Source organism: Chiloscyllium punctatum, unplaced genomic scaffold, assembly GCF_047496795.1.
Source record: "Chiloscyllium punctatum isolate Juve2018m unplaced genomic scaffold, sChiPun1.3 scaffold_849, whole genome shotgun sequence".
NCBI classification, from domain to species: Eukaryota; Metazoa; Chordata; class Chondrichthyes; order Orectolobiformes; family Hemiscylliidae; genus Chiloscyllium; species Chiloscyllium punctatum.
In genome coordinates this window covers 30,001-45,000 of record NW_027310583.1, presented here as the reverse complement: position 1 = coordinate 45,000, position 15,000 = coordinate 30,001, and positions in this window count along the sequence as shown.

The following is a 15,000-nucleotide window of genomic DNA, read 5'->3' as shown; positions in this document are numbered from 1 at the left end:
GGTCGTGCGGCGCGCGAGGTCTGCTCTCTTCACAAGAGGCTTTATTAGGGAGTGCTAAGGCAAGGTTCTGTGCCCTCCACCCTCATCGCAACACCCATGGGAGCCTCCGGTCGTCAATAGACCGCCGCACCGGCCTCTGACTGACTCTCAGAATGGACGGAAAGAGCCGGGTAAGCCTTTCAAAAGATTCGACCACGTGCCGAAAACTTTAGACTTCCGTGAGCTCTCCGGCTTGCACCGAGACCCGAAGTCGACGTGCTAAGCACCACGGGACCCCTTTCGCCTGCAGGTCCCGAGCCGCCTTTATTTGCTGTTACGAGCATCGTGTGCCCCATACCTGCGTGACGAGCACCGCAGGGCGGCAGAGCCATCGCACTTGGCCGGGTGGCAGAGGAGGACCAGACTATTCACAGATAGCGGCCCAACGACTCCCAGAGCCGGTCGTGCGGCGCGCGAGGTCTGCTCTCTTCACAAGAGGCTTTATTAGGGAGTGCTAAGGCAAGGTTCTGTGCCCTCCACCCTCATCGCAACACCCATGGGAGCCTCCGGTCGTCAATAGACCGCCGCACCGGCCTCTGACTGACTCTCAGAATGGACGGAAAGAGCCGGGTAAGCCTTTCAAAAGATTCGACCACGTGCCGAAAACTTTAGACTTCCGTGAGCTCTCCGGCTTGCACCGAGACCCGAAGTCGACGTGCTAAGCACCACGGGACCCCTTTCGCCTGCAGGTCCCGAGCCGCCTTTATTTGCTGTTACGAGCATCGTGTGCCCCATACCTGCGTGACGAGCACCGCAGGGCGGCAGAGCCATCGCACTTGGCCGGGTGGCAGAGGAGGACCAGACTATTCACAGATAGCGGCCCAACGACTCCCAGAGCCGGTCGTGCGGCGCGCGAGGTCTGCTCTCATCACAAGAGGCTTTAGGGAGTGCTCAGGCAAGGGTCAGCCCGCAGCCTTCCTGGCAACACCCAGGGGAACCAGGCCACTCGCGTCTCTCGCCTTCATTTTCGACACGAGCGCCTGCGGAGGGCCACCACCCCCTCCGATTGTCAAGAGACCTCCGCACCGGCCTCTGACTTACTCTCAGAATGGACGGAAAGAGCCGGGTAAGCCTTTGAAAAGATTCGACCACGTGCCGAAAACTTTAGACTTCCGTGAGCTCTCCGGCTTGCACCGAGACCCGAAGTCGACGTGCTTAGCACCACGGGACCCCTTTCGCCTGCAGGTCCCGAGCCGCCTTTTATTTTTGTTACGAGTATCGTGTTCCCCAAACCTGGGTGACGAGCACCGCAGGGCGGCAGAGCCATCGCGCTTGTCCGGGTGGCAGAGGAGGACCAGACTATTCACAAATAGCGGCCCAACGACTCCCAGAGCCGGTCGTGCGGCAGGCGAGGTCTGCTCTCATCACAAGAGGCTTTAGGGAGTGCTCAGGCAACGGTCAGCCCGCAGCCTTCTTGGCAACACCCAAGGGAACCAGGCCACTCGCGTCTCTCGCCTTCATTTTGGACACGAGCGCCTGTGGAGGGACGGCCGGAGTCAACGTGGGGTTTGCCCGCCCTCCAATAGTGTCAAAAGACCGCCGCACAAGTCTCTGACTGACTCTTAGAACAGACAGAAAGAGTTTGTCAAATCTGTCAAAAAATTGACAAAGTGTCAAAAATTCGACTTCCAAGAGCTCTCCGGCATGCACTCATACCTGTCATTAAAGTGCTATGCCCGTGGAACCGTTTTTCGGATGCCTTTCAGAACGGTCCCGCGCCGCCATTTTGTTCTAAAAATCGTGTTCCCATATATCTCCGGGTACCCCGCCAACCTCACTGCGGAAAAACTACAAGTGGCACTGAATGGGTCTGAATTCCAAATTTGACTGCATCGGTCTGGAACTCGGTCCGGTCAAAACCGTTTGGATTTTTCTCGGTCCGGACTTCCGCGACAGACAAAGTTAAAGTTTTCGGGCTGCAGGCACAAAACGACAGCTGGCCATTTGCCGGGCTCAATTCACCCAATTCCTCCGGCACTTCGGAGCACATGTTCGGTGTAAGTTTGCGAATCTTTCCCGATGCTGCAGCATTTTCCTCCGCTGACACTTAGAATATTTTTCACACTTTGCTGAAAATTTTTCTAAGTGTTTTTTTCCAAGTTTTCCTGGTTACTGATTTCTTCTTTTTAAACATTTTTCTAAGTTTTTCTGGTTACTGATTTCTTCTTTTTAAACATTTTTCGCAGTTTGTCTGGTTACTGATTTCTTCTTTTTAAACATTTTTCGCCGTTTTTCTGGTTACTGATTTCTTCTTTTTAAACATTTTTCGCCGTTTTTCTGGTTACTCATTTCTTCTTTTTAAACATTTTTCTAAGTTTTTCTGGTTACTGATTTCTTCTTTTTAAACATTTTTCTAAGTTTTTCTGGTTACTCATTTCTTCTTTTTAAACATTTTTCTAAGTTTTTCTGGTTACTCACTTCTTCTTTTTAAACATTTTTCTAAGTTTTTCTGGTTACTGATTTCTTCTTTTTAAACATTTTTCGCCGTTTTTCTGGTTACTGATTTCTTCTTTTTAAACATTTTTCGCCGTTTTTCTGGTTACTGATTTCTTCTTTTTAAACATTTTTCTAAGTTTTTCTGGTTACTCATTTCTTCTTTTTAAACATTTTTCTAAGTTTTTCTGGTTACTGATTTCTTCTTTTTAAACATTTTTCTAAGTTTTTCTGGTTACTCATTTCTTCTTTTTAAACATTTTTCTAAGTTTTCCTGGTTACTCACTTCTTCTTTTTAAACATTTTTCTAAGTTTTTCTGGTTACTGATTTCTTCTTTTTAAACATTTTTCTAAGTTTTTCTGGTTACTCATTTCTTCTTTTTAAACATTTTTCTAAGTTTTTCTGGTTACTGACTTCTTCTTTTTAAACATTTTTCGCAGTTTGTCTGGTTACTGATTTCTTCTTTTTAAACATTTTTCGCCGTTTTTCTGGTTACTGATTTCTTCTTTTTAAACATTTTTCTAAGTTTTTCTGGTTACTCACTTCTTCTTTTTAAACATTTTTCTAAGTTTTCCTGGTTACTGATTTCTTCTTTTTAAACATTTTTCTAAGTTTTTCTGGTTACTGATTTCTTCTTTTTAAACATTTTTCTAAGTTTTTCTGGTTACTGATTTCTTCTTTTTAAACATTTTTCGCAGTTTGTCTGGTTAATGATTTCTTCTTTTTAAACATTTTTCTAAGTTTGTCTGGTTACTGATTTCTTCTTTTTAAACATTTTTCTAAGTTTTTCTGGTTACTCACTTCTTCTTTTTAAACATTTTTCTAAGTTTTCCTGGTTACTCATTTCTTCTTTTTAAACATTTTTCGCAGTTTTTCTGGTTACTGATTTCTTCTTTTTAAACATTTTTCTAAGTTTTCCTGGTTACTGATTTCTTCTTTTTAAACATTTTTCTAAGTTTTTCTGGTTACTGATTTCTTCTTTTTAAACATTTTTCTAAGTTTTTCTGGTTACTGATTTCTTCTTTTTAAACATTTTTCTAAGTTTTTCTGGTTACTCACTTCTTCTTTTTAAACATTTTTCTAAGTTTTTCTGGTTACTCACTTCTTCTTTTGAAACATTTTTCTAAGTTTTTCTGGTTACTGATTTCTTCTTTTTAAACATTTTTCTAAGTTTTTCTGGTTACTGATTTCTTCTTTTTAAACATTTTTCGCAGTTTGTCTGGTTACTGATTTCTTCTTTTTAAACATTTTTCGCCGTTTTTCTGGTTACTGATTTCTTCTTTTTAAACATTTTTCTAAGTTTTTCTGGTTACTCACTTCTTCTTTTTAAACATTTTTCTAAGTTTTTCTGGTTACTGATTTCTTCTTTTTAAACATTTTTCGCAGTTTTTCTGGTTACTGATTTCTTCTTTTTAAACATTTTTCTAAGTTTTTCTGGTTACTGATTTCTTCTTTTTAAACATTTTTCTAAGTTTTTCTGGTTACTCACTTCTTCTTTTTAAACATTTTTCTAAGTTTTCCTGGTTACTGATTTCTTCTTTTTAAACATTTTTCGCAGTTTGTCTGGTTACTGATTTCTTCTTTTTAAACATTTTTCGCAGTTTTTCTGGTTACTGATTTCTTCTTTTTAAACATTTTTCTAAGTTTTTCTGGTTACTGATTTCTTCTTTTTAAACATTTTTCTAAGTTTTTCTGGTTACTGATTTCTTCTTTTTAAACATTTTTCTAAGTTTTTCTGGTTACTCACTTCTTCTTTTTAAACATTTTTCTAAGTTTTTCTGGTTACTCACTTCTTCTTTTGAAACATTTTTCTAAGTTTTTCTGGTTACTGATTTCTTCTTTTTAAACATTTTTCGCAGTTTGTCTGGTTACTGATTTCTTCTTTTTAAACATTTTTCGCCGTTTTTCTGGTTACTGATTTCTTCTTTTTAAACATTTTTCTAAGTTTTTCTGGTTACTCACTTCTTCTTTTTAAACATTTTTCTAAGTTTTTCTGGTTACTGATTTCTTCTTTTTAAACATTTTTCGCAGTTTTTCTGGTTACTGATTTCTTCTTTTTAAACATTTTTCTAAGTTTTTCTGGTTACTGATTTCTTCTTTTTAAACATTTTTCTAAGTTTTTCTGGTTACTCACTTCTTCTTTTTAAACATTTTTCTAAGTTTTCCTGGTTACTGATTTCTTCTTTTTAAACATTTTTCGCAGTTTGTCTGGTTACTGATTTCTTCTTTTTAAACATTTTTCGCAGTTTTTCTGGTTACTGATTTCTTCTTTTTAAACATTTTTCTAAGTTTTTCTGGTTACTGATTTCTTCTTTTTAAACATTTTTCTAAGTTTTTCTGGTTACTCACTTCTTCTTTTTAAACATTTTTCTAAGTTTTTCTGGTTACTCACTTCTTCTTTTGAAACATTTTTCTAAGTTTTTCTGGTTACTGATTTCTTCTTTTTAAACATTTTTCGCAGTTTGTCTGGTTACTGATTTCTTCTTTTTAAACATTTTTCGCCGTTTTTCTGGTTACTGATTTCTTCTTTTTAAACATTTTTCTAAGTTTTTCTGGTTACTCACTTCTTCTTTTTAAACATTTTTCTAAGTTTTTCTGGTTACTGATTTCTTCTTTTTAAACATTTTTCGCAGTTTTTCTGGTTACTGATTTCTTCTTTTTAAACATTTTTCTAAGTTTTTCTGGTTACTGATTTCTTCTTTTTAAACATTTTTCTAAGTTTTTCTGGTTACTGACTTCTTCTTTTTAAACATTTTTCTAAGTTTTCCTGGTTACTGATTTCTTCTTTTTAAACATTTTTCGCAGTTTGTCTGGTTACTGATTTCTTCTTTTTAAACATTTTTCGCAGTTTTTCTGGTTACTGATTTCTTCTTTTTAAACATTTTTCTAAGTTTTTCTGGTTACTGATTTCTTCTTTTTAAACATTTTTCTAAGTTTTTCTGGTTACTCACTTCTTCTTTTTAAACATTTTTCTAAGTTTTTCTGGTTACTCACTTCTTCTTTTGAAACATTTTTCTAAGTTTTTCTGGTTACTGATTTCTTCTTTTTAAACATTTTTCTAAGTTTTTCTGGTTACTGATTTCTTCTTTTTAAACATTTTTCGCAGTTTGTCTGGTTACTGATTTCTTCTTTTTAAACATTTTTCGCCGTTTTTCTGGTTACTGATTTCTTCTTTTTAAACATTTTTCTAAGTTTTTCTGGTTACTCACTTCTTCTTTTTAAACATTTTTCTAAGTTTTTCTGGTTACTGATTTCTTCTTTTTAAACATTTTTCGCAGTTTTTCTGGTTACTGATTTCTTCTTTTTAAACATTTTTCTAAGTTTTTCTGGTTACTGATTTCTTCTTTTTAAACATTTTTCTAAGTTTTTCTGGTTACTCACTTCTTCTTTTTAAACATTTTTCTAAGTTTTCCTGGTTACTGATTTCTTCTTTTTAAACATTTTTCGCAGTTTGTCTGGTTACTGATTTCTTCTTTTTAAACATTTTTCGCAGTTTTTCTGGTTACTGATTTCTTCTTTTTAAACATTTTTCTAAGTTTTTCTGGTTACTCACTTCTTCTTTTATAACATTTTTCTAAGTTTTCCTGGTTACTGATTTCTTCTTTTTAAACATTTTTCTAAGTTTTCCTGGTTACTGATTTCTTCTTTTTAAACATTTTTCTAAGTTTTTCTGGTTACTCATTTCTTCTTTTTAAACATTTTTCGCAGTTTTTCTGGTTACTGATTTCTTCTTTTTAAACATTTTCCTAAGTTTTCCTGGTTACTGATTTCTTCTTTTTAAACATTTTTCTAAGTTTTCCTGGTTACTCATTTCTTCTTTTTGATCATTTTTCTAAGTTTTCCTGGTTACTGATTTCTTCGTTTTGAACATTTTTCTAAGTTTTCCTGGTTACTCACTTCTTCTTTTCAAACATTTTTCTTCGTTTTTCTGTTTACTCATTTAGCACTTTCAGGCACTTTCCGATCATTTCCTCGTTCCCGATTTCACCCTTTAAAACGCTTTCGGGCATTTCCCTAAGTTTTGCGGTTCACTCGTTTGGGACTCACTGACACCTTCTCTAGCTTCCCTGCTCACTTTTTTCGTACTGTTGAGAAAATTCGAACCCTTTCCTTAACTATGCCGGTTACTGACTTCACCGCTTCAGACCCTTGTCCCCGTAATGAAAGATACCATTTCCCACCGTGGGAAATGCACGAAAATCGGACTGAACACGGGGGAGGCTCCCCCCTCGAAGGCGAGACCGTCGGCAGAACCGCCGGGTCAAACCCGGCTGAGCTACCCGGCTTACAAGTCTCAAAGTCGGTATGAGCAGTCACGTCCACCCCCATTCCCTTTTGGACCACTTCCCACGGTTCCAAATGCATGAAAATCGGCCTGTACACGGGGGAGGCACCCGCCTCGAAGACGAGACCGTCGGCAGAACCGCCGGGTCAAACCCGGCTGAGCTACCCGGCTCGGAAGCGCCAAAGTCGGGTTGAGCAGTCACATTCACTCCCATCCCCTTTTGGGCAACTTCCCACGGTTGGAAATGCATGGAAATCGGACTGAACACGGGGGAGGCTCCCCCCTCGAAGGCGAGACCGTCGGCAGAACCGCCGGATCAAACCCGGCTGAGCTACCCGGCTTACAAGTCTCAAAGTCGGTATGAGCAGACACGTCCACCCCCATTCCCTTTTGGACCACTTCCCACGGTTCGAAATGCATGAAAATCGGCCTGTATACGGGGGAGGCACCCGCCTCGAAGACGAGACCGTCGGCAGAACCGCCGGGTCAAACCCGGCTGAGCTACCCGGCTCGGAAGCGCCAAAGTCGGGTTGAGCAGTCACATTCACTCCCATCCCCTTTTGGGCAACTTCCCACGGTTGGAAATGCATGGAAATCGGACTGAACACGGGGGAGGCTCCCCCCTCGAAGGCGAGACCGTCGGCAGAACCGCCGGATCAAACCCGGCTGAGCTACCCGGCTTACAAGTCTCAAAGTCGGTATGAGCAGACACGTCCACCCCCATTCCCTTTTGGACCACTTCCCACGGTTCGAAATGCATGAAAATCGGCCTGTATACGGGGGAGGCACCCGCCTCGAAGACGAGACCGTCGGCAGAACCGCCGGGTCAAACCCGGCCGGGCTACCCGGGTTAGAAGCCCTAGAGTCGGGTTGAGCAGTCACAATCACTCCCATCCCCTTTTGAACCTGTTCCCACCGTTGGAAATGCACGAAAATCGGCCTGTACACGGGGGAGGCTCCCCCCTCGAAGGCGAGACCGTCGGCAGAACCGCCGGGTCAAACCCGGCTGAGCTACCCGGCTTACAAGTCTCGAAGTCGGGTTGAGCAGTCACATTCACTCCCATCGACTTTTGGGCAACTTCCCACCGTTGCAAATGCATGAAAATCGGCCTGTACACGGGGGAGGCACCCGCCTCGAAGTCGAGACCGTCGGCAGAACCGCCGGGTCCAACCCGGCTGAGCTACCCGGCTTACAAGTCTCAAAGCCGGGTTGGGCAGTCACGTTCACCCCCATTCCCTTTTGGATCACTTCCCACGGTTCGAAATGCACGAAAACCGGCCTGTACACGGGGGAGGGTCCGCCCTCGAAGGCGAGACCGTCGGCAGAACCGCCGGGTCAAACCTGGCTGAGCTACCCGGCTTACAAGTCTCAAAGTCGGGTTGAGCAGTCACGTTCACTCCCATCGACTTTTAGACCACTTCCCACGGTTCGAAATGCACGAAAATCGGCCTGTACACGGGGGAGGCACCCGCCTCGAAGACGAGACCGTCGGCAGAACCGCCGGGTCAAACCCGGCCGAGCTACCCGGCTTAAAAGTCTCAAAGTCGGTATGAGCAGTCACATTCACCCCCATTCCCTTTTGGACCACTTCCCACGGTTGGAAATGCATGAAAATCGGCCTGGACACGGGGGAGGCTCCCCCCTCGATGACGAGACCGTCGGCAGAACCGCCGGAACAAACCCGGCTGAGCTACCCGGCTTACAAGTCTCAAAGTCGGTATGAGCAGACACGTCCACCCCCATTCCCTTTTGGACCACTTCCCACCGTTGGAAATGCACGAAAATCGGCCTGTACACGGGGGAGGCACCGGCCTCGAAGACGAGACCGTCGGCAGAACCGCCGGGTCAAACCCGGCTGAGCTACCCGGCTTACAAGTCTCAAAGTCGGGTTGAGCAGTCACATTCACTCCCATCGACTTTTGGGCAACTTCCCACGGTTCGAAATGCACAAGATTCGGCCTGAACACGGGGGACGCTCCCCCCTCGAAGGCGAGACCGTCGGCAGACCCGCCGGGTCAAACCCGGCTGAGCTACCCGGCTCGGAAGCGCCAAAGTCGGTATGAGCAGTCACGTTCACTCCCATCCCCTTTTGGACCGCTTCCCACGGTACGAAATGCATGAAAATCGGCCTGTACACGGGGGAGGCACCCGCCTCGAAGACGAGACCGTCGGCAGAACCGCCGGGTCAAACCCGGCTGAGCTACCCGGCTTACAAGTCTCAAAGTCGGGTTGAGCAGTCACATTCACTCCCATCGACTTTTGGGCAACTTCCCACGGTTCGAAATGCACAAAATTCGGCCTGAACACGGGGGACGCTCCCCCCTCGAAGGCGAGACCGTCGGCAGAACCGCCGGGTCAAACCCGGCTGAGCTACCCGGCTTAAAAGTCTCAAAGTCGGTATGAGCAGTCACATTCACCCCCATTCCCTTTTGGACCACTTCCCACGGTTGGAAATGCATGAAAATCGGCCTGGACACGGGGGAGGCTCCCCCCTCGATGACGAGACCGTCGGCAGAACCGCCGGAACAAACCCGGCTGAGCTACCCGGCTTACAAGTCTCAAAGTCGGTATGAGCAGACACGTCCACCCCCATTCCCTTTTGGACCACTTCCCACCGTTGGAAATGCACGAAAATCGGCCTGTACACGGGGGAGGCACCGGCCTCGAAGACGAGACCGTCGGCAGAACCGCCGGATCAAACCCGGCCGAGCTACCCGGGTTAGAAGCCTCAGAGTCGGGTTGAGCAGTCACGTCCACCCCCATTCCCTTTTGGACCACTTCCCACGGTTCGAAATGCACGAAAATCGGCCTGTACACGGGGGAGGGAGCCGCCTCGAAGACGAGACCGTCGGCAGAACCGCCGGTTCAAACCCGGCTGAGCTACCAGGCTCGGAAGCGCCAAAGTCGGGTTGAGCAGTCACATTCACTCCCATCCCCTTTTGGGCAACTTCCCACCGTTGCAAATGCATGAAAATCGGCCTGTACACGGGGGAGGGAGCCGCCTCGAAGACGAGACCGTCGGCAGAACCGCCGGATCAAACCCGGCTGAGCTACCAGGCTCGGAAGCGCCAAAGTCGGTATGAGCAGTCACATTCACTCCCATCCCCTTTTGGGCCACTTCCCACGGTTCGAAATGCACGAAAATCGGACTGAACACGGGGGAGGCTCCCCCCTCCAAAACGAGACCATCGGCAGAATCGACGGGTCAAACCCGGCCGAGCTACCCGGGTTAGAAGCCTCAAAGTCGGGTTGAGCAGTCACGTCCACCCCCATCCCCTTTTGGACCACTTCCCACGGTTCGAAATGCACGAAAATCGGCCTGTACACGGGGGAGGCACCCGCCTCGAAGACGAGACCGTCGGCAGACCCGCCGGATCAAACCCGGCCGAGCTACACGGCTTACAAGTCTCAATGTCGGTATGAGCAGTCACGTCCACCCCTATTCCCTTTTGGACCACTTCCCACGGTACGAAATGCATGAAAATCGGCCTGTACACGGGGGAGGCACCCGCCTCGAAGACGAGACCGTCGGCAGAACCGCCGGGTCAAACCCGGCTGAGCTACCCGGCTCGGAAGCGCCAAAGTCGGGTTGAGCAGTCACATTCACTCCCATCGACTTTTGGGCAACTTCCCACGGTTCGAAATGCACAAAATTCGGCCTGAACACGGGGGACGCTCCCCCCTCGAAGGCGAGACCGTCGGCAGAACCGCCGGGTCAAACCCGGCTGAGCTACCCGGGTCGGAAGCGCCAAGGTCGGTATGAGCAGTCACATTCACTCCCATCCCCTTTTGGACCGCTTCCCACGGTTTGAAATGCACGAAAATCGGCCTGTACACGGGGGAGGCTCCGCCCTCGAAGGCGAGACCGACGGCAGAACCGCCGGGTCAAACCCGGCCGGGCTACCCGGGTTAGAAGCCTCAGAGTCGGGTTGAGCAGTCACATTCACCCCCATCCCCTTTTGAACCTCTTCCCACCGTTGGAAATGCACGAAAATCGGCCTGTACACGGGGGAGGCGCCCCTCTCGAAGGCGAGACCGACGGCAGAACCGCCGGGTCAAACCCGGCCGAGCTACCCGGGTTAGAAGCCTCAGAGTCGGGTTGAGCAGTCACATTCACCCCCATTCCCTTTTGGACCACTTCCCACGGTACGAAATGCATGAAAATCGGCCTGTACACGGGGGAGGCACCCGCCTCGAAGACGAGACCGTCGGCAGAACCGCCGGGTCAAACCCGGCTGAGCTACCCGGGTCGGAAGCGCCAAGGTCGGTATGAGCAGTCACATTCACTCCCATCCCCTTTTGGACCGCTTCCCACGGTTTGAAATGCACGAAAATCGGCCTGTACACGGGGGAGGCTCCGCCCTCGAAGGCGAGACCGACGGCAGAACCGCCGGGTCAAACCCGGCCGGGCTACCCGGGTTAGAAGCCTCAGAGTCGGGTTGAGCAGTCACATTCACCCCCATCCCCTTTTGAACCTCTTCCCACCGTTGGAAATGCACGAAAATCGGCCTGTACACGGGGGAGGCCCCCCTCTCGAAGACGAGACCGTCGGCAGACCCGCCGGATCAAACCCGGCCGAGCTACACGGCTTACAAGTCTCGATGTCGGTATGAGCAGTCACGTCCACCCCCATTCCCTTTTGGACCACTTCCCACGGTACGAAATGCATGAAAATCGGCCTGTACACGGGGGAGGCACCCGCCTCGAAGACGAGACCGTCGGCAGAACCGCCGGGTCAAACCCGGCTGAGCTACCCGGCTCGGAAGCGCCAAAGTCGGGTTGAGCAGTCACATTCACTCCCATCCCCTTTTGGGCCACTTCCCACGGTTCGAAATGCATGAAAATCGGCCTGTACACGGGGGACGCTCCCCCCTCGAAGGCGAGGCCGTCGGCAGAACCGCCGGGTCAAACCCGGCTGAGCTACCCGGGTTAGATGCCTCAAAGTCGGGTTGAGCAGTCACATTCACCCCCATCCCCTTTCGGCCCCCTTCCCACGGTTGGAAATGCATGAAAATCGGCCTGTACACGGTGGGCGCTCCCCCCTCGAAGGTGAGACCTTCGGCAGAACCGCCGGGTCAAATCCTGCCGAGCTACCCGCGTTAGAGGTCTCAATGTCGGCTTCAGCAGTCACATTCAATCCCATTCCCGTTTGGACCTCTTCCCGCCGATGGAAATGCACAAAATTCGGCCTGAACACGCGGGACGCTCCCCCCTCGAAGGCGAGACCGTCGCCAGAACCGCCGGGTCAAATCCGGCTGAGCTACCCGCGTTACAGGTCTCAAAGTCGGGTTGAGCAGTCACGTTCACCCCCATCCCCTTTCGGACCCCTTCCCACGGTTGGAAATGCATGAAAATCGGCCTGTACACGGTGGGCGCTCCCCCCTCGAAGGTGAGACCTTCGGCAGAACCGCCGGGTCAAATCCGGCCGAGCTACCCGCGTTAGAGGTCTCAATGTCGGCTTCAGCAGTCACATTCAATCCCATTCCCGTTTGGACCTCTTCCCGCCGATGGAAATGCACAAAATTCGGCCTGAACACGCGGGAGGCTCCCCCCTCGAAGGTGAGACCTTCGGCAGAACCGCCGGGTCAAATCCGGCCGAGCTACCCGCGTTAGAGGTCTCAATGTCGGCTTCAGCAGTCACATTCAATCCCATTCCCGTTTGGACCTCTTCCCGCCGATGGAAATGCACAAAATTCGGCCTGAACACGCGGGACGCTCCCCCCTCGAAGGCGAGACCGTCGCCAGAACCGCCGGGTCAAATCCGGCCGAGCTACCCGCGTTAGAGGTCTCAATGTCGGCTTCAGCAGTCACATTCAATCCCATTCCCTTTTGGAACACTTCCCGCCGTTAACAATGCACGATATTCGGCCTGAACACGCGGGACGCTCCCCCCTCGAAGGTGAGACCTTCGGCAGAACCGCCGGGTCAAATCCTGCCGAGCTACCCGCGTTAGAGGTCTCAATGTCGGCTTCAGCAGTCACATTCAATCCCATTCCCGTTTGGACCTCTTCCCGCCGATGGAAATGCACAAAATTCGGCCTGAACACGCGGGGCGCTCCCCCCTCGAAGGCGAGACCGTCGCCAGAACCGCCGGGTCAAATCCGGCTGAGCTACCCGCGTTACAGGTCTCAAAGTCGGCTTCAGCAGTCACATTCAATCCCATTCCCTTTTGGAACACTTCCCGCCGTTAACAATGCACGATATTCGGACTGAACACGGGGGCCGGTCCGCCCTCGAAGTCAACACCGTCCGCAGAACCGCCGGGGCAAATCCGGCTGAGCTACCCCGCCCCCGAACACTCAAAGTCCCTCTGAAGCCTTGCATTCGCCTCCTTGGAAAATTGACGTCAAACATTACCAAAATCGGGGGCACGAGCACTAAAGCTAAGTCTCACCCTTTCCCTATCCCTAACCAGGAACCGAACGCCCACCCTCAGCCTCACACCAACGCCGGTGCCACTCCAGACAGACACACCCTTCAAAACCACACCCATCCGGCCATGCAACTCAAAAAGGGTCCAAATTCAGAAACACCCCCTTCAAAAGGCACTCCATCCTCGGCCACACCACCGGGACATGCTCCCCTCGGCGATAATTAAGCCCCCACCACTATTTGAAGCCAACCGCAGCCGCAACTCGAACGGAGAAATCAGTAACCAATTCAAAAATGCGCTTGGTTACTGATTTCTACTGAGCCGAAAAAATTCTAAGTGTCGGTGGTTACTGATTTATACCAACCCGAAAATATTCTAAGTGTCGGTGGTTACTGATTTATACCAACCCGAAAAAATTCTAAGTGTCAGTGGTTACTGATTTATACCAACTCGAAAAAATTCTAAGTGTCAGTGGTTACTGATTTATACCAACCCGAAAATATTCTAAGTGTCAGTGGTTACTGATTTGTACCGACCCGAAAATATTCTAAGTGTCAGTGGTTACTGATTTATACCAACCCGAAAAAATTCTAAGTGTCAGTGGTTACTGATTTATACCAAGTCGAAAAAATTCTAAGTGTCAGTGGTTACTGATTTATACCAACCCGAAAATATTCTAAGTGTCAGTGGTTACTGATTTATACCAACTCGAAAAAATTCTAAGTGTCAGTGGTTACTGATTTATACCGACCCGAAAAAATTCTAAGTGTCAGTGGTTACTGATTTATACCAACTCGAAAATATTCTAAGTGTCGGTGGTTACTGATTTATACCAACCCGAAAAAATTCTAAGTGTCAGTGGTTACTGATTTATACCAACTCGAAAAAATTCTAAGTGTCAGTGGTTACTGATTTATACCAACTCGAAAATATTCTAAGTGTCGGTGGTTACTGATTTATACCAACCCGAAAATATTCTAAGTGTCAGTGGTTACTGATTTATACCAACTCGAAAAAATTCTAAGTGTCAGTGGTTACTGATTTATACCAACTCGAAAATATTCTAAGTGTCGGTGGTTACTGATTTATACCAACCCGAAAATATTCTAAGTGTCAGTGGTTACTGATTTGTACCGACCCGAAAAAATTCTAAGTGTCAGTGGTTACTGATTTATACCAACCCGAAAATATTCTAAGTGTCGGTGGTTACTGATTTATACCAACCCGAAAATATTCTAAGTGTCAGTGGTTACTGATTTATACCAACTCGAAAAAATTCTAAGTGTCAGTGGTTACTGATTTATACCAACTCGAAAATATTCTAAGTGTCAGTGGTTACTGATTTGTACCAACCCGAAAATATTCTAAGTGTCGGTGGTTACTGATTTATACCAACCCGAAAATATTCCAAGTGTCAGTGGTTACTGATTTATACCAACTCGAAAATATTCTAAGTGTCGGTGGTTACTGATTTATACCAACCCGAAAATATTCTAAGTGTCAGTGGTTACTGATTTATACCAAGTCGAAAATATTCTAAGTGTCAGTGGTTACTGATTTATACCAACTCGAAAAAATTCTAAGTGTCAGTGGTTACTGATTTATACCAACTCGAAAATATTCTAAGTGTCGGTGGTTACTGATTTATACCAACCCGAAAATATTCTAAGTGTCAGTGGTTACTGATTTATACCAACTCGAAAAAATTCTAAGTGTCAGTGGTTACTGATTTATACCAACTCGAAAATATTCTAAGTGTCGGTGGTTACTGATTTATACCAACCCGAAAATATTCTAAGTGTCAGTGGTTACTGATTTGTACCGACCCGAAAAAATTCTAAGTGTCAGTGGTTACTGATTTATACCAA